General features: G+C 40.6%; 1 protein-coding gene across 2 annotated transcripts in view; it reads left to right on the forward strand.

Moving 5' to 3' along the window:
- The first annotated feature begins 2194 nt into the window (after positions 1–2194).
- NCK1 (NCK adaptor protein 1) overlaps positions 2195–13891 on the forward strand; it is an 82972-nt gene continuing 71275 nt past the window's right edge. The window contains exon 1 of one of the 2 annotated variants that reach the window (XM_065876279.1): positions 2195–2296. The gene's annotated coding sequence lies outside the window, so the exon portion shown is untranslated. Of the gene's footprint in view, positions 2332–13891 lie in introns of both variants that reach the window. The other variant, XM_065876277.1, reaches the window with a different exon arrangement.

Genomic DNA, 13891 nt, shown 5'->3' on the forward strand with positions numbered 1-13891 from the left:
TTTAGTTTCTCTTTCTTTCTTTCTTTTTTTTTTTAAGAGTTCCTGGTAAGAAAGGGTGATGAGGGAACTTTTAAAGGAAGATTAAAAGAAAAACACATATTTACAGGGAACTAAAATCCTTTTATGAAAAAGCTCTCTCCCTTACTTCTTCTACCGCTTAAATAGATGGCACACAGTAGTCAATAGATCTGGATCAAAATCTCACAAAGGGTCTGTTCAGATAATTGGCCCATTCAAAATACATATTCCCATACAAAATAAAATCTAAACTTATGACTTCAGCATTTTTTCTGGGTTTAATTTCTCCACTTAAGGCAGTGATATAAGCTACCTGATGGCAAGGAATATTTTACCTGTTATATTTGTATTCACACTCCCTAATCCCATCACATGTAACTAGAATTGAATTGAGCCAGGTGTAGCTAACAGTTTGCCATGTGATTTTGGAGAAATAGTTTCAACCTCTGGACAATGGTTTATATAGTTTCAAAAATGAATGTAATAATATCTCAATCCATAAACTTTATAAAATGTATCAACAAATAAAACCATTGTATTAGACAGCTTGGGCTGCTATAACAAAATGCCACAGACTGTGGCTTAAACAACAATTTAATTTCTCACAGTTTTGGAGACTAGTAGAAGTCTGACATCTGGGTGCCAGTATGGTTAGTTTCTCGTGAGAGCTCTCTTCCTTGTTTGCACATGGCTGTCTTCTCACTGTGTCTTCTTGTTGTGAAGACAGAAAGCAATCTCTCTGCTGTCTCTTCCTACTGTCTCTTCTTATAAAGACACTAATCCTACAGGATTAGGGCCCCACTCTTATCACCTCAGTTAACCTTAACTACCTTTCAAAGGCCCTATCTCCAAATACAGTCACATTGGGGGGTTAGGGCTTCAACATATGAATTTTGAGAGGGAACACAATTCAGTCCACATCAGCCATGATAAAATATACACAGGTATTTAGACCCTCAGAATAAATCCAAAATTCACTTAATATTATTGACTTTGGATGCTAATTATGGGATATAGACAGAGTACTTGCCCAGAATTTCGTGATCCATTTGCCCCAGTCAACTTGAGGCCAGGAAGGGACCATGGGTGATTTGTGCTTGACCTTGTGATCCTATATATGGCAAGAGAACCACATTCCTCTATAAGGACCCAAACGAATAATTTTTAAGTTAAATACAGAAAAGCATGAACTCTTGGAATTTACAGTCAGGACCAGGATTTAAAATGGAAATGGAAGATGTATTCATGCTTTAAACAATATTTCCTGACGATCTACCACGTGCTAGGCACTGGGGAAAACTGAATACTGACATGGTTCCTGACTTAATTGAGTTTACAATCAGGTAGGGGTATGGACAGGCCCTTTCAACAGTAGGATGGGGAAAATACCTGTGCACCCCAGCAGGCTTCCCTAAGGGGGCATCACCTAAGCAGAGCCCCAGAGATGTCTGGGAAGAAACGAGGCAGGTGATTGGGGGTTGCAGCGGGGGTCTCAAGAGAACCAACTTATTGACGGCTGGGGCTGGGCCGCTAAGAGTGGGCAGACCCGGCACCCAAGGTCACTGTCCCCCTCACAGCAAGGCTACCGCAGCCAAGACGGGAAGCTACCCACAAACCGGGGTACTTTGAAGGCCCTCAGGCTCAGCTTATTTCGGTTTGCGGCTCAAATTAAGCATATGTCTTACATTTTTCTCTCAGGTCCCCATTTCCAGGCCTTTTTGTTTGTTTTTTCTTTTTCGCTCCCCGCCCCTAAGAACCTTCCGCTGGCAAGACCTTCTGGTACAGAAACCAGAAAGAAGCTCCCAGAGCAGTCGGGGTTGAACTCGGGAAGCAGTCATTTCTGCCGTAGAATCTCCTGTGGCGCTGAGGAGGAAGGCCCAGAGTAATAAGCCAGAACAGCCGGGGAGACAAAAGCAACAAGACTCAGAGTCAAGCAGGGAGCTTCTTGCGTTCTCACTCCCTCTCGGCGGAGCCCCCTCAGCTCGCTCCACACCCAGCACAGCGCTTGATTGACAAGGGGGCCCGCCCAATCCCAGCGCGGCGCAGACGGCTGTCGCGTCAGTGGAAGGGGAGACTGAGCCTATCGGATTGGGCAGGGAGGGGGGTTTCCTGCCCGCGCGGATCCGCCCACGGCCTCGCGACCATTCGGCGCTGCAGCCCCGCCCTCTCGACACGCGCGCCCCGCCCCTCTCCTCAGAGCTACGCGGCGGCTGAGCGGAGGCCTCGTGCCGTAACGGCCATCGCGGCGGCCGCGGCGGCGTCCCGGTGCCCTCCTCAGGTGAGCTGGGGCCACCCGGGCTCGGCAGAAGGGAGGTGAGACGGTTGTGCCAGCAGGCAGACGCACAGAACAGCCTTTCCTTGCTCCGGGAATCCACAGAGCCTGTTACTTGCCACGGTGCTTCCTCTTCCCCGGCGAAGTTAGCCCCCGGGGCGCCGTCTGCCGCCCCGGAGCTGAGCCGGAGGGGGCGGGGAGGCCGCTCGGCCGGGCCTGGGCGTTTGCCTCGGAGCTCCGCGCGACCCTCCGGCCACTGCCCCGGGCGGCGCGGCCCCGCGGCCTCCCGGTCCATCCCCGGAACGTCGGGTCGGGGTGAGCGCCGCGGCCGGCCGCCCCCGCGAAGCTGGGAGATCGAGTGTGAGGCGCGCGCCCTTCCCCGTTTCTTTTTCTCCCCAAAAGTCCTGTCGGCTGTTGTGGCGCAGTCGGAGGCCGCGAAGGTAGGGACGTGGTAGTGGAGGGAAAGGGGCGCGCTCACCTCCAGCTCACGAGGAGGGGGAGGGAGCCGTTCCCCTTGCGGAGGGTGGACGTCTTCGGGATGCGCCTCCCGCCCCTCCTCCCACCCCCAGCCGTTTCCCTCCTCCTCGGGAAAGCTAGGTTATTTTAATCTTATGGACCTGCTGTAGATTCATACGCGAGTTGCTTGGGCTGTGAGCTTTTGACTTGAGTTGTAATATATCCGGTAAGAAAAGAAAATGTATTTCGATAGTTGTTTTGTAACCTTTCTTATGTGTGTCCATGAAAGTTAAATTTGCCGTAAGAGGCTCGGGAAGCTGGATTTTGTTCGGGACTGAGAACTCTGACATTATAGACGCCTAATTAGTGTCGAACGAATGAACTAGTCACCTAAAAATAATTCTACCCCGTTAGATTTGGTGATAAACCATGGGAGTTATGAAAGAATAAGGTTAAGGAGAAATTTCTAACCCCATCTTGGGTGGTGAGCAAAGCAGCTCACTCAGTGTCCGGTCAGAACGGGTAAGTGTTGCAAGAGGTATTCATTGTTAAAAATCTTACTTTGGTAGATTTATGAAAGACCAACTATACAATTTATTAAGCACTTGGAAAGCACTGTGCCTAAAGTCTCAACCTTCAGCGAGTTCACAGAGTCAATGGGGTCGGCTCTTAAACAGGCATCCCATTCAAAGTTTGATAGAAACTCAAGAACTATGCATTGGTTGATTAATATTGGTTTTATTTCATCTTGATCACAAACTTTGGGATTTTCTTCTTTGGAAAATTGTCATCTGTGAACAGTTTGCAGAATGTTCAAGATTTCTCAGCTGTGCTTGTTCATGTATTAAATTTTAAATTGTTTGCTCTACTTTTCTAAGTATTATCTTTAGTCCAGATGTTACCAGTGCTTTCAGGTCCATGTAAATAAAGCTTCGAACATTTTGTTAGATATTGAATGATGCTTTATGCCACTGGGTTCATTCTTTTGAACCTTTGAGAACTTTCCTGCCAAAACTCAAGGTAGATTTGATGTGATTATTGTTATAAATCACATGTCAGGAAGAATTGATAAATACAGTTGCAGTCCATTTTTTCCCTCTTATAGTTTAATTAATAATTTTTACAATTTACTCACCTTTATAATATGGAAAAATACCAAGTGTTGTCTACCTACACCAGAAGACTAAATGATTATTTAGTTATTTGGTCAATAAGTAGAATTAGAGGAAACTCTTGAAATTACTAAGCATTTAACAAATTCTCCGTGAATACTTTGCTGTGCTGTTTGAGGAAGACAGCTGACAGGGCCACAAATGACATTTAAAGATTATTTAATAAGGCAACAGTTCTATTTGGATGCTCACTTTATTTGAAAGATAGAATTTATAGTCTTCCCTTCAAAACTGATTCCATATGCTGACTTTGTTTTGGTGATTTTATCATGCTTAAAATTACCCAGACATAAACCTTGGTTTTATCTTTGACTTCCTCTATCCACATAACTTAACACTGACCAATTTTTGTCAACCATTTTCTGAAATTTCTTTCAGATATCTGTTCCTTCCCACTAGCTTTTAACTGGGTTTTCTGCCTGTCTTTTCTCCCTACTCAGTATGTTCTGCCTTCTGCCTGTTCTTAAAATAATGCTTCCAACGCCCTCGCTGTTAAACCAGCAATAGTTCCCTGTTATTTACAGAGTATAGTTCAGAATTCCCAGCCTTCTAACAATCTGCTCAAAACCTGTTTTTTCTAATGATGGCACTAATTCTCTATAGGAGCTGTCCACCCTAAACAACCCAATCTCTTGTTCTCATTTAGACTTTGTATTTTTCTACCTTGGTATCTGTTGAGACTTTGCCTACTAATAGCCTGCATTCTTTGAAAGGAATTTTCCTCCTTAAATTAAGTGGCAGATGAAGGCAAATTTTGTTGAAGTTTCATTTTTGGTCCTTTAGTGCAACCTTCCAGATCTTTCTGTTCTCTTTGTTGTTGCTTTCCTTTGAACGCACCGCCCTTACTGTTTTATCATTCCTTTGGTTTTTAATCTTATGTGGACTTGTATCATAATACTATGGAACAATATTGTAGGAACGTTGGAATCCAACCATCTGTTTTATAGATAGGGAAAACGTAATCCATACAGACTAACTGCACTAAAATTCACCTAGTGATGGTGGCAGAGCTGAGACTCAAACCTTGATTTCCTGCTTGACTTCCTAACTCAAGCTGTGTATATTTAAAAAAAAAATATTGTGTATTCTATATGAAACTATACTTCTTTTCATCTCTTGCAATGTCATTTTGTATTGTTTGCTTCACATTACTTTGCATTTTGTGTATTAATGCCTTCTGATATAGTTTCAAAACTTCTGTATGAGGGCAGGGGAACCTTCATGACTTGCATTGTTTGAATCATTGAAACAGTGATTTAAAGTCTACATAGAGACTTCTAGCATTTTGGATGTATTAACAGCTTTAACAAAAATAATACTGTCATGTCCACTGTTGAGTCCTGACTCACTAAAGATGAATCTCTTAGAAGTTTCACTGTTGGATTTTAGTTTGTTTGATTCTCTTGATAAAAGAGACTTGAATCTTTGGGAGCCTTGAAAGTAGATGTGAACAATGACTTATTATTAGGTGACTAAGTTTATTGACCTAAGTGTTCTTTTTCTCTTTTTTTTTTTTTTTTTTTTTTTTGCGGTACGCGTGCCTCTCACTGCCGTGGCCTCGGCCTCTCCCGCTGCGGAGCACAGGCTCCGGACGCGCAGGCTCAGTGGCCATGGCTCACGGGCCCAGACGCTCTGCCGCTTGTGGGATCTTCCCGGACCGGGGCACGAACCCGTGTCCCGTGCATCGGCAGGCGGACTCTCAACCACTGTGCCACCAGGGAAGCCCCTTTTTCTCTTTTTGATAGAACAGTAACACTTTTACATTTTGCTATTTTTTCATTTTGTTCATCTGTCAAGAACCAGATTATTGAGCAATCTGCTTATTGAGCAAAACATTCTGTAAACCATTTGTTCCATTTGGGGAGTTAGAGAGCTTTTATATATTTGTTCTTCACGTTTTTTTTCCCTCTTAACTTTAAAGTTTCTGTTAATACCAGCAGCATAGGGTTTCCTTGGTATTTTTGTTACATTGATGTAGCAAGAGTTGAATGGTATAAGACAGCACAGAAAACTATCAGGTGAAATATCTCTGGAGGGTATGCTTTACTTTTTTGGCCTGAAACAAATTAGAAAAATTAGAAGCTATTTTTCTTTTATTGTTTGATTGTTTATAATGGCTTATTCTTATTTGTTTGAATAATTATCTGCTAAAATAAACTGTGGAAACACTGTTTCTCTTGTTCTTTTTTCCTGAAATTGTACCTAAGGAGTGCTGAATTGGATAAGTATGGTATGAATAATTTCTGCTTTTGTTCAAACAGACCAGTTGAATAAAGCGGTGAGAGTATGGCTTGGAGAGATCTTTTAAAAAACGGGTGAATTGGAAAGGTTTTTTTTTTTTTTCTTTTTTTTTTAATGAATCAGCCTTCCCAAACTTTCAGTACATGCATGCTTCAAAATCATGTTGCATTTAGATCAATTCAAATAATAAATATAACAAAGAATTTAATGTTCCTTGTATTTTTTGAGTATTCCAGCTATATTGTAGAACATTTTATTAATTAAACAAGGCACTGGAAAGGTTTTTGGAAATACTTGATCACTTCCAGATACTATATGTTTTTAAGCAACATTTTTATTTTTAGAAACATTTAGAATACTTCCTGTACAATGTCCCGCCCCCCCCCCCCGCCCCCCAACCCCGAATTTTTGCTGCCCTAGGAAGTCAGATTTTGGGTTGGCCAAAAAGTTTGGAAAAACCCGAATGAACTTTGTGGCCAACCCAAATACATTAGTTTTTCTATGTTTTTTTACATTTTTTTTTACATATTCTTATAAAGCCTTCCATGATTTGGCTTTTGCCAGCTTCTAGCTGCATTTCTTGGCATTATCTTTTTCCTTTAGGCTAGTCTTTGGGCCTTGAATAGCCAAGCTCTTTTTTGCCTTGGAGCCTATGAACATGCTCTTCCCTCTGGCAGATGGCTTTTGTGGGTTAATAAGTATTAAGTTTGGCTGCTAGTAACAGAAAGACACCGAATAATTTCTGTCCCACAGCAGAGAAATCCAGAATTTACATGACACTCATTTATTAAGTGTTATTTCCAGTTGTTTTCCTATTATAAATAACTTTGAAATAAAGATCTTTGTGTATAAGACCTTAGAAAATTTCCCTTTTGATTAATTCCTGTTGTGGGATCCAATTGAATGTTCCATTAATTTCTTTAAAAACTTGTTTAGAGAAAGTATCATTATGTTTTTTAAAATTGCAAAGTGGCCAAATTTCAGTGTATCCCTAATGAATTTTTCCAGTTGTAGACATAGGCCCATTACCCAGATCAAGGTATAGAACATTCCTAGTGCTCCAGAAGGGTCTCTCATGGGTCCTCCCAAATCTGTATCTCCCCCGCCCCCCCCCTCGCAAAGTAATCACCATTTTGACCTATATCACCATAGGTTACTTTTGCCTGTTCTTGAACTTAATATAAGTGGAACCATACAGTATATACTTTTGTGAATGGCTGCTTTTACTTAACATTGTGTTTGTGAGACTCACCCATTATGTTGGGTACAGCAGTAGTTGGTCATTTTCACTGATGGCAGTATTTTGTTGGATGAATATATACATTTTAAAAAAATTCACCATTAAATGGATGTTTGATATACTTCATTTTTTTTTAGCTGTTGTGAATAAAGCAGCTATGAACATTTACTTACAAGTCTTTTAGTGGATATACACCCTCATTTCTTTTGAGTATATATACATGGGAGTAGAATTGCTCTGTTTTTGTCTACCAGTTTTGTTTTTTTTTAATTTTTTCAACTTTTTGACTGCATTGGGTCTTCATTGCTGTGTGCATGCTTTCTCTAGTTGTAGCAAGCTACTCTTCATTGTGGTGCGTGGCTTCTCATTGTGGTGGCTTCTCTTTGCGGAGCGCTGGCTCTAGGTATGTGGGCTTCAGTAGTTGCAGCATGTGGACTCAGTAGTTGTGGCACGCGGGCTCTAGAGCGCAGGCTCAGTAGTTGTGGTGCACGGGCTTAGTTGCTCTGCGGCATATGGGATCTTCCCGGACCAGGGCTCGAACCCGTGTCCCCTGCATTGGCAGGTAGATTCTTAACCACTGCACTACCAGGGAAGTCCCTTTCTACCAGTTTTTGAACCTGATTGAACTAGTTCTCTGGCTGGTCCATAGTAGTTTCCTGGGATTTCTCCCTTTACCATAAAGCTTGTGATTCCCTTTACCTTAACTGTCTTGTTTCCTGTGAATCATGTAATTCTTTTTTATTTTTTTATTGTTTTGACCCCTTCTTTTGATGGGGTATATCCCACAGTAGATTACTGTGAAAAGTTGAGATCTGCGTTAATAAAAACCCCCTTTATTTATTTATTTATTTATTTATGGTCTTCCCACTGATTTGGTTGGTTGGGTAAGGAGTTGTAGGTTGGAAATAATTTCCCTTCTGAATTCTGAAGGCATCTCTCCATTGTTTTATAGCTTGTGGCCCATTTAAGAATTCTGAAGACATTCTGATTCCTGATCCTGTTTTTTGCCTTTCTGGAATTTTGTAAATTTCATGAGGGTGTGACTTGGCATACATCTATTTTTGTGTGTTTCCTTAGATATTATTCGTTGTGCCCTCCAAATCTGCCAGATTATGTTCATCAGTTCTGGGAAATTTTCTTGAATTTTTTCATGGATGGTTGGATTAATCTGCTAGGGCTGCCATAACAAAATACCGTAGACTGTGTGGTTTAAAGAACAGATACTAATTTTCTCACAGTTTTGGAGGCTAGAAGTCCAAGATCAAGGTACTGTCCGGGTTGGTTTCTGATGAGTTCTCTTCTTGGCTTGTAGACAGCTGCCTTCTCAGTGTGTCCTTACAAGACCTTCCATGGAGAGAACTGTATCTTTCCTCCTCTTATTTTGAGGATACCAATCCTGTTGGATTAGGGCCCCACCCTTATGACCTCATTTAACCATAACTACCTCCTGAAGGCTGTATCTCCAAATACCGTCACACTGGGGGCTAGGGCTTCAACATATAAATTTTGAGGGGACACAGTTCAGTCCATTACAGTGGTTTAGTCTCCTCACTTTTGTATCTCTCTCTGTGAAACTTCTGTTCTTTGTTTGAATCTCTTAGACTAGTCCTCTGATACTCCCTTTTTCTCTTTTCACCTCCTAGTCTTTTGGCCCTGTTTTATATGGGAGGCTTTCTTAACTTTATTTCCTAAGCCTTCTGTTGAATTTTTCATTTTTTGCTGTGAAGATTTTGATTTCCCAAGAGTTCTTTTTGTTCTCTTAAAGATTCTCTTTTATAGAAAGCATTTTGTGCTTCTGTCATGGATGCATTGTCTTCTCTAATTTCTGAGGCTATAAATAGCTTTTTTTTTAACTTTTTTTTTTTTTTTGCAGCCTCTGTTCCTTCTAAATTGGTCTCCAGCTTTTATGTTGGAGGCTTACTTCAGGTGTCAGTAACCAATCCTTGGATGTTATCTAGTGAGTGAAAGTCTGAATTGATGGGGACTTGAAGACTTTGAATTTCATTTCATGGTGGCCCAAGCGAGCCATTTTTTGAGAAAACCCTGATTGATGTGCAGGAGGTGTTTTCCTCTTGGGTCAGGTTCATGAAGGAAAACTCAAATCTGCTTGAGGTCTGAAAGTTTGGCCACCAATTTTTTTGGTTTGAGGGATTGGATTTCTCATTCCCCTACTTTTGGTAGGGTATGCAGCTCTTTAATTGTATCTGGTGAGCCCTAGTTCAGAGTGGAGTAACCAACCAGTCAGAATGATTTTACATTTTTAAAGGGTTGTAAAAAAATAATATGTGGCAGAGACTGTGTGGCCCGTAAAGACTAAAACATTTACTATCTGGCCCTTTACAGAAAAGGTTTGCCTGCTTTGTTCTGGTTGTAATGGTTCTGATTTCCTTTAATAAAGCTTCTAGACTACTACTTTTACTCCCACTCAGGCTTCAGTTTACAATCTTGGGACTTCCTGAAGCTATTTGTTTTAATTTAGTTTAGTGCATATCATGGAAGTTATGACTAAGAATTGGTAGGATATACTCTATTATCAGAGATATGAGATTTTTTTAATGTAAAATGTCAAGAAGTAGGAAAAGCAAAATACTGAAGAAATAAATCACAACGCATAATGAGTGTACATGTGCATTGTTCTTTTTCTTGTCATCTAAGTGCAGAACATAAGTGTGTATACTTTGAAGAATGGGGAAAGGGGCATTGAGAACAGGCCCATGTCATGTTTTAAATGAGCAATTTTCATCAACTCTCTCTGTAGTTGGTAAATCATAACTGGCAGAATAAATTGGCTCCAGACAAGAAGCTGTTCCAGGCAGTAATATACATATACATATATATGTGTAAGTGTGCGTATATATGTGTGTGTGTGGTTGTATTTGTCCACCTGATATCAGAAACGAGAGAGAGAATTAATGTAAGCCACGTGGCAGGGTGGGAGAAACAGGAGTTGCATTGTTACAGGAAATAAAGTAAAATGTCTTTTCCTTTAAGTGCTAGCTGCTGAAAAACTGTTACGTTTAGTCTTAATTGTGTGAGCAGTCTCATCACAGGTTTCTTGTGTAATACTTTCTTTCCTTTAAATGGTGTCTTATCTTTAGTATTTATCTCCGTTTTTTTGGTTTTTTTTTTTTGCTGCATGTGGCATGCGGGATCGTAGTTCCCTGACCAGGGATCTAACCCGTGCCCCCTGCATTGGGAGTGCAAACTCTTAACCACTGGACCACCAGAGAAGTCCCTATCTCTGTTATTATTATTATTTTTTACAAATTTATTTAATTAATTAATTTATTTTTGGCTGCATTGGGTCTTCGTTGCTGCTCACGGGCTTTCTCTAGTTGCGGCGAGTGGGGGCTTCTCCTGTTGCGGAGCACGGCCTCTAGGCGCACGGGCTTCAGTAGTTGTGGCTCCCGGGCTCTAGAGCGCAGGCTCAATAGTTGTCGCCCACAGTAGTTGTCTGCGGCATGTGGGATCTTTCTGGACCAGGGCTCGAACCCACGTTCCCTGCATTGGCAGGCGGATTCTTAACCATTGCACCACCAGGGAAGTCCTCTCTGTTATTTTTTAATATGTATATTCCAGACTTGTTTCTTTGAGTATACAAACTCATGCTCACTTAAAATAGGATCACATGCTACATTTTGTTTTCTAATTTGGCTCTTATAAACATTCTTTCGAGTCAGTATATATAAGTTTAAAGATTCTAGAGACAGACAACTTGAATTCCAGTATAGGCTTCATCACTGTTTGGGCTTAGGCGTCTACAAGCCTCATTCTTCTTATCTGTAATATGGGGATTATACTTAATCAAAGGATTATTATAAGGTTTACGTGAGAATTCATGTATCCACTTAACTGCTAAGCAGTGATTGGTGTACATTAAGAGCTTTAGAATCAGTTTTAGATGTAAAATAACAGGGTTCAAAAGTATAGGTGTTGTAAATGTTGGTAACTGTTGCCAAACTACTATTCAGAAAAAACATACGAATTTATATCTTTACCAACAAATAGTGTTCCTTTACTTTGCATAATTATTCTAATTTTTGACAACTTGGTAGGTAAAAAACTGGCAGAACTAAAAGGAGAATTAGACAAATTCATAAATATAATTTGGGATATTTTAGTATAACTCTGAGTAATTAGTAGAACAATAAGACAAAAAAGTCAAAAGATTTGAACAACATAATTAACAAATGAGTCTAATTACATGCATAGAACATTTTACCCAGCACCTGAAGAATACAGATTTTTTTCTAGTGCCTATGGAAATTTCCCCCCAAATTTACATATGCTGGACCATAAAAAAGATGGAAATAATCAGTTCTAGAATATGTGCTCTGACATGTTGGAATTAAGCTAGAAATCAATTACAAAAAATAACTAGAAAGTGACATGTCAACTGTTTGGAAATTAAACAGTATACTCCTAAGTAACCCAGGGATTAAAGAAGAAATGACATTGAACTCTTCTGAACTGAATGATGAAAATATGACATAACTTAAGGGATACAGGTAATCCATGCTTAAAGGAACATTTATAGCCTTATAATGCATATGTTAGAATAAAGGCTAAAAATAATTGAAAAGATTACTGTGTAAAGATGGATGAGTGAAATATGCATTTACTTTTACTCCCCTCCAAAGCCTACCAAGATGATTGATTGTATAGAATATTTTTTAAAGGTTGGAACTACATAGGTAAAGAGAATGGAAGAAGCAATGAAATTTGGAAGCTGGAAAGCAACAGCCTGATAGAAACATTTTAGTAGATTTAAAAATGTTCAGGGCTTCCCTGGTGGCGCAGTGGTTGAGAGTCCGCCTGCCGATGCAGGGGACACGGGTTCGTGCCCCAGTCCGGGAAGATCCCACATGCTGCGGAGCGGCTGGGCCCGTGAGCCATGGCCGCTGAGCCTGTGCGTCCAGAGCCTGTGTTCTGCAATGGGAGAGGCCACAGCAGTGAGAAGCCTGCGTACCACAAAAAAAAAAAAAAAAAAAAAAAAAAAAAAAAATGTTCAATCCTAAACTGGCAGTAGGAAAAATAGAAAAGAATCCTCAGGCTCAGGAATTGGCAGCATCAGGTATTCTTGTGGAAGAAGGGCTGAGAGTGGTGCTAAAAATAGAAGGATTGCTTGAAAGTCTGTTTAAGAAGCCAGCTCAGTTAATCATAATAGCCAAAAAGTAGAAACAGCCCAGATGTCCATCAACTAATAATGGGTAAATAAAATGCATATTGCGATAAACAGCAATGAAGTACTCATACATGTTATAACGTGAATGAACCTTGACAGTATGCTTATGTGAAAGAAGCCAGTCACAAAAGACCACATATTGTATCACATATTGTATGATTTTATTTGTATGAAATGTCTAGAAAATACAAATCTATAGAGATAGGGAGTAAATTAGTGGTTGCCTAGGTCTGGGAATAGGGGAGATTAGAGGGAAATGGGAAGTGACTGCTCAAGGGTACGGGTTTCTTTTTTGGTGTGATGAAAATGTTCTAAAATTGATTGTGATGATGGTTGCACGACTGAATATACTAAAAATCATTGAATCGTATGCTTTAAATTGATCACTTGTGTAGAATTTGAGTTATATCTCAGTAAGCTATTACAAAAAAACAACAACAAAAAGGCAGCATGAGCCTAGATCTCTTTGTCAATTTGTATAGCTAAGTGACTGCCCTCTTTACTGCGGCAGCAGAAGACTGAAGATTTATCCTCTGCAGTGGATAAAATACAGTGTCTCTAAGAGAGGGGTAGATACTAATGTAATTGAAGACCAGTTATCCTACAGTGAACACCTGGATTAAGTGAATGTGCTCAATGTTAGAACCCTTATTGAGGTCCCTTCTCCTCTTGGGGTCCCAGAATCCTGACAATCAAGTAGGAACTTAGAGGATGATTCTCTTAGTAGAACCAAGGAGAAAAACTCTGAAGTTATTCGCCCTAGTTTTAAATATGAACAAGACAGTCAAGGATCACCAGATTCATGAGGAAAGCTTTTTTTTTTTTTTTGCGTTACCCGGGCCTCTCACTGTTGTGGCCTCTCCCGTTGCGGAGCGCAGGCTCCAGACACGCAGGCTCAGCGGCCATGGCTAACGGGCCTAGCCGCTCCGTGGCATGTGGGATCTTCCCGGACCGGGGCATGAACCCGTGTCCCCTGCATCGGCAGGTGGACTCTCAACCACTGTGCCACCAGGGAAGCCCATGAGGAAAGCTTTTAATATAAGAGACCTAAACAAATAGAAAAAAAGAATTTGGGGCAATAAGAACTAAAAAAAGAGCTCTTGAAAATTAGAGGGTAACAGTAAGAAGAAAATAAAAGAATGGAAGTTAAAGTAGAGGAGACCTTGCATAAAGTAGAGGAAAAGATGGAAAACAGGTAAAAAAAATATATGTAATTCAAAGGTCAGTCCAGGAGATCAACTTCTAAGCAGAAGTGTTGGTAAGAGAGAACAGAGCAAAGAGTGGAAAAGAAATAACGGTGAAATATT

This window comes from Phocoena phocoena, chromosome 4 (genome assembly GCF_963924675.1).
Source record: "Phocoena phocoena chromosome 4, mPhoPho1.1, whole genome shotgun sequence".
Classification (NCBI taxonomy): Eukaryota; Metazoa; Chordata; class Mammalia; order Artiodactyla; family Phocoenidae; genus Phocoena; species Phocoena phocoena.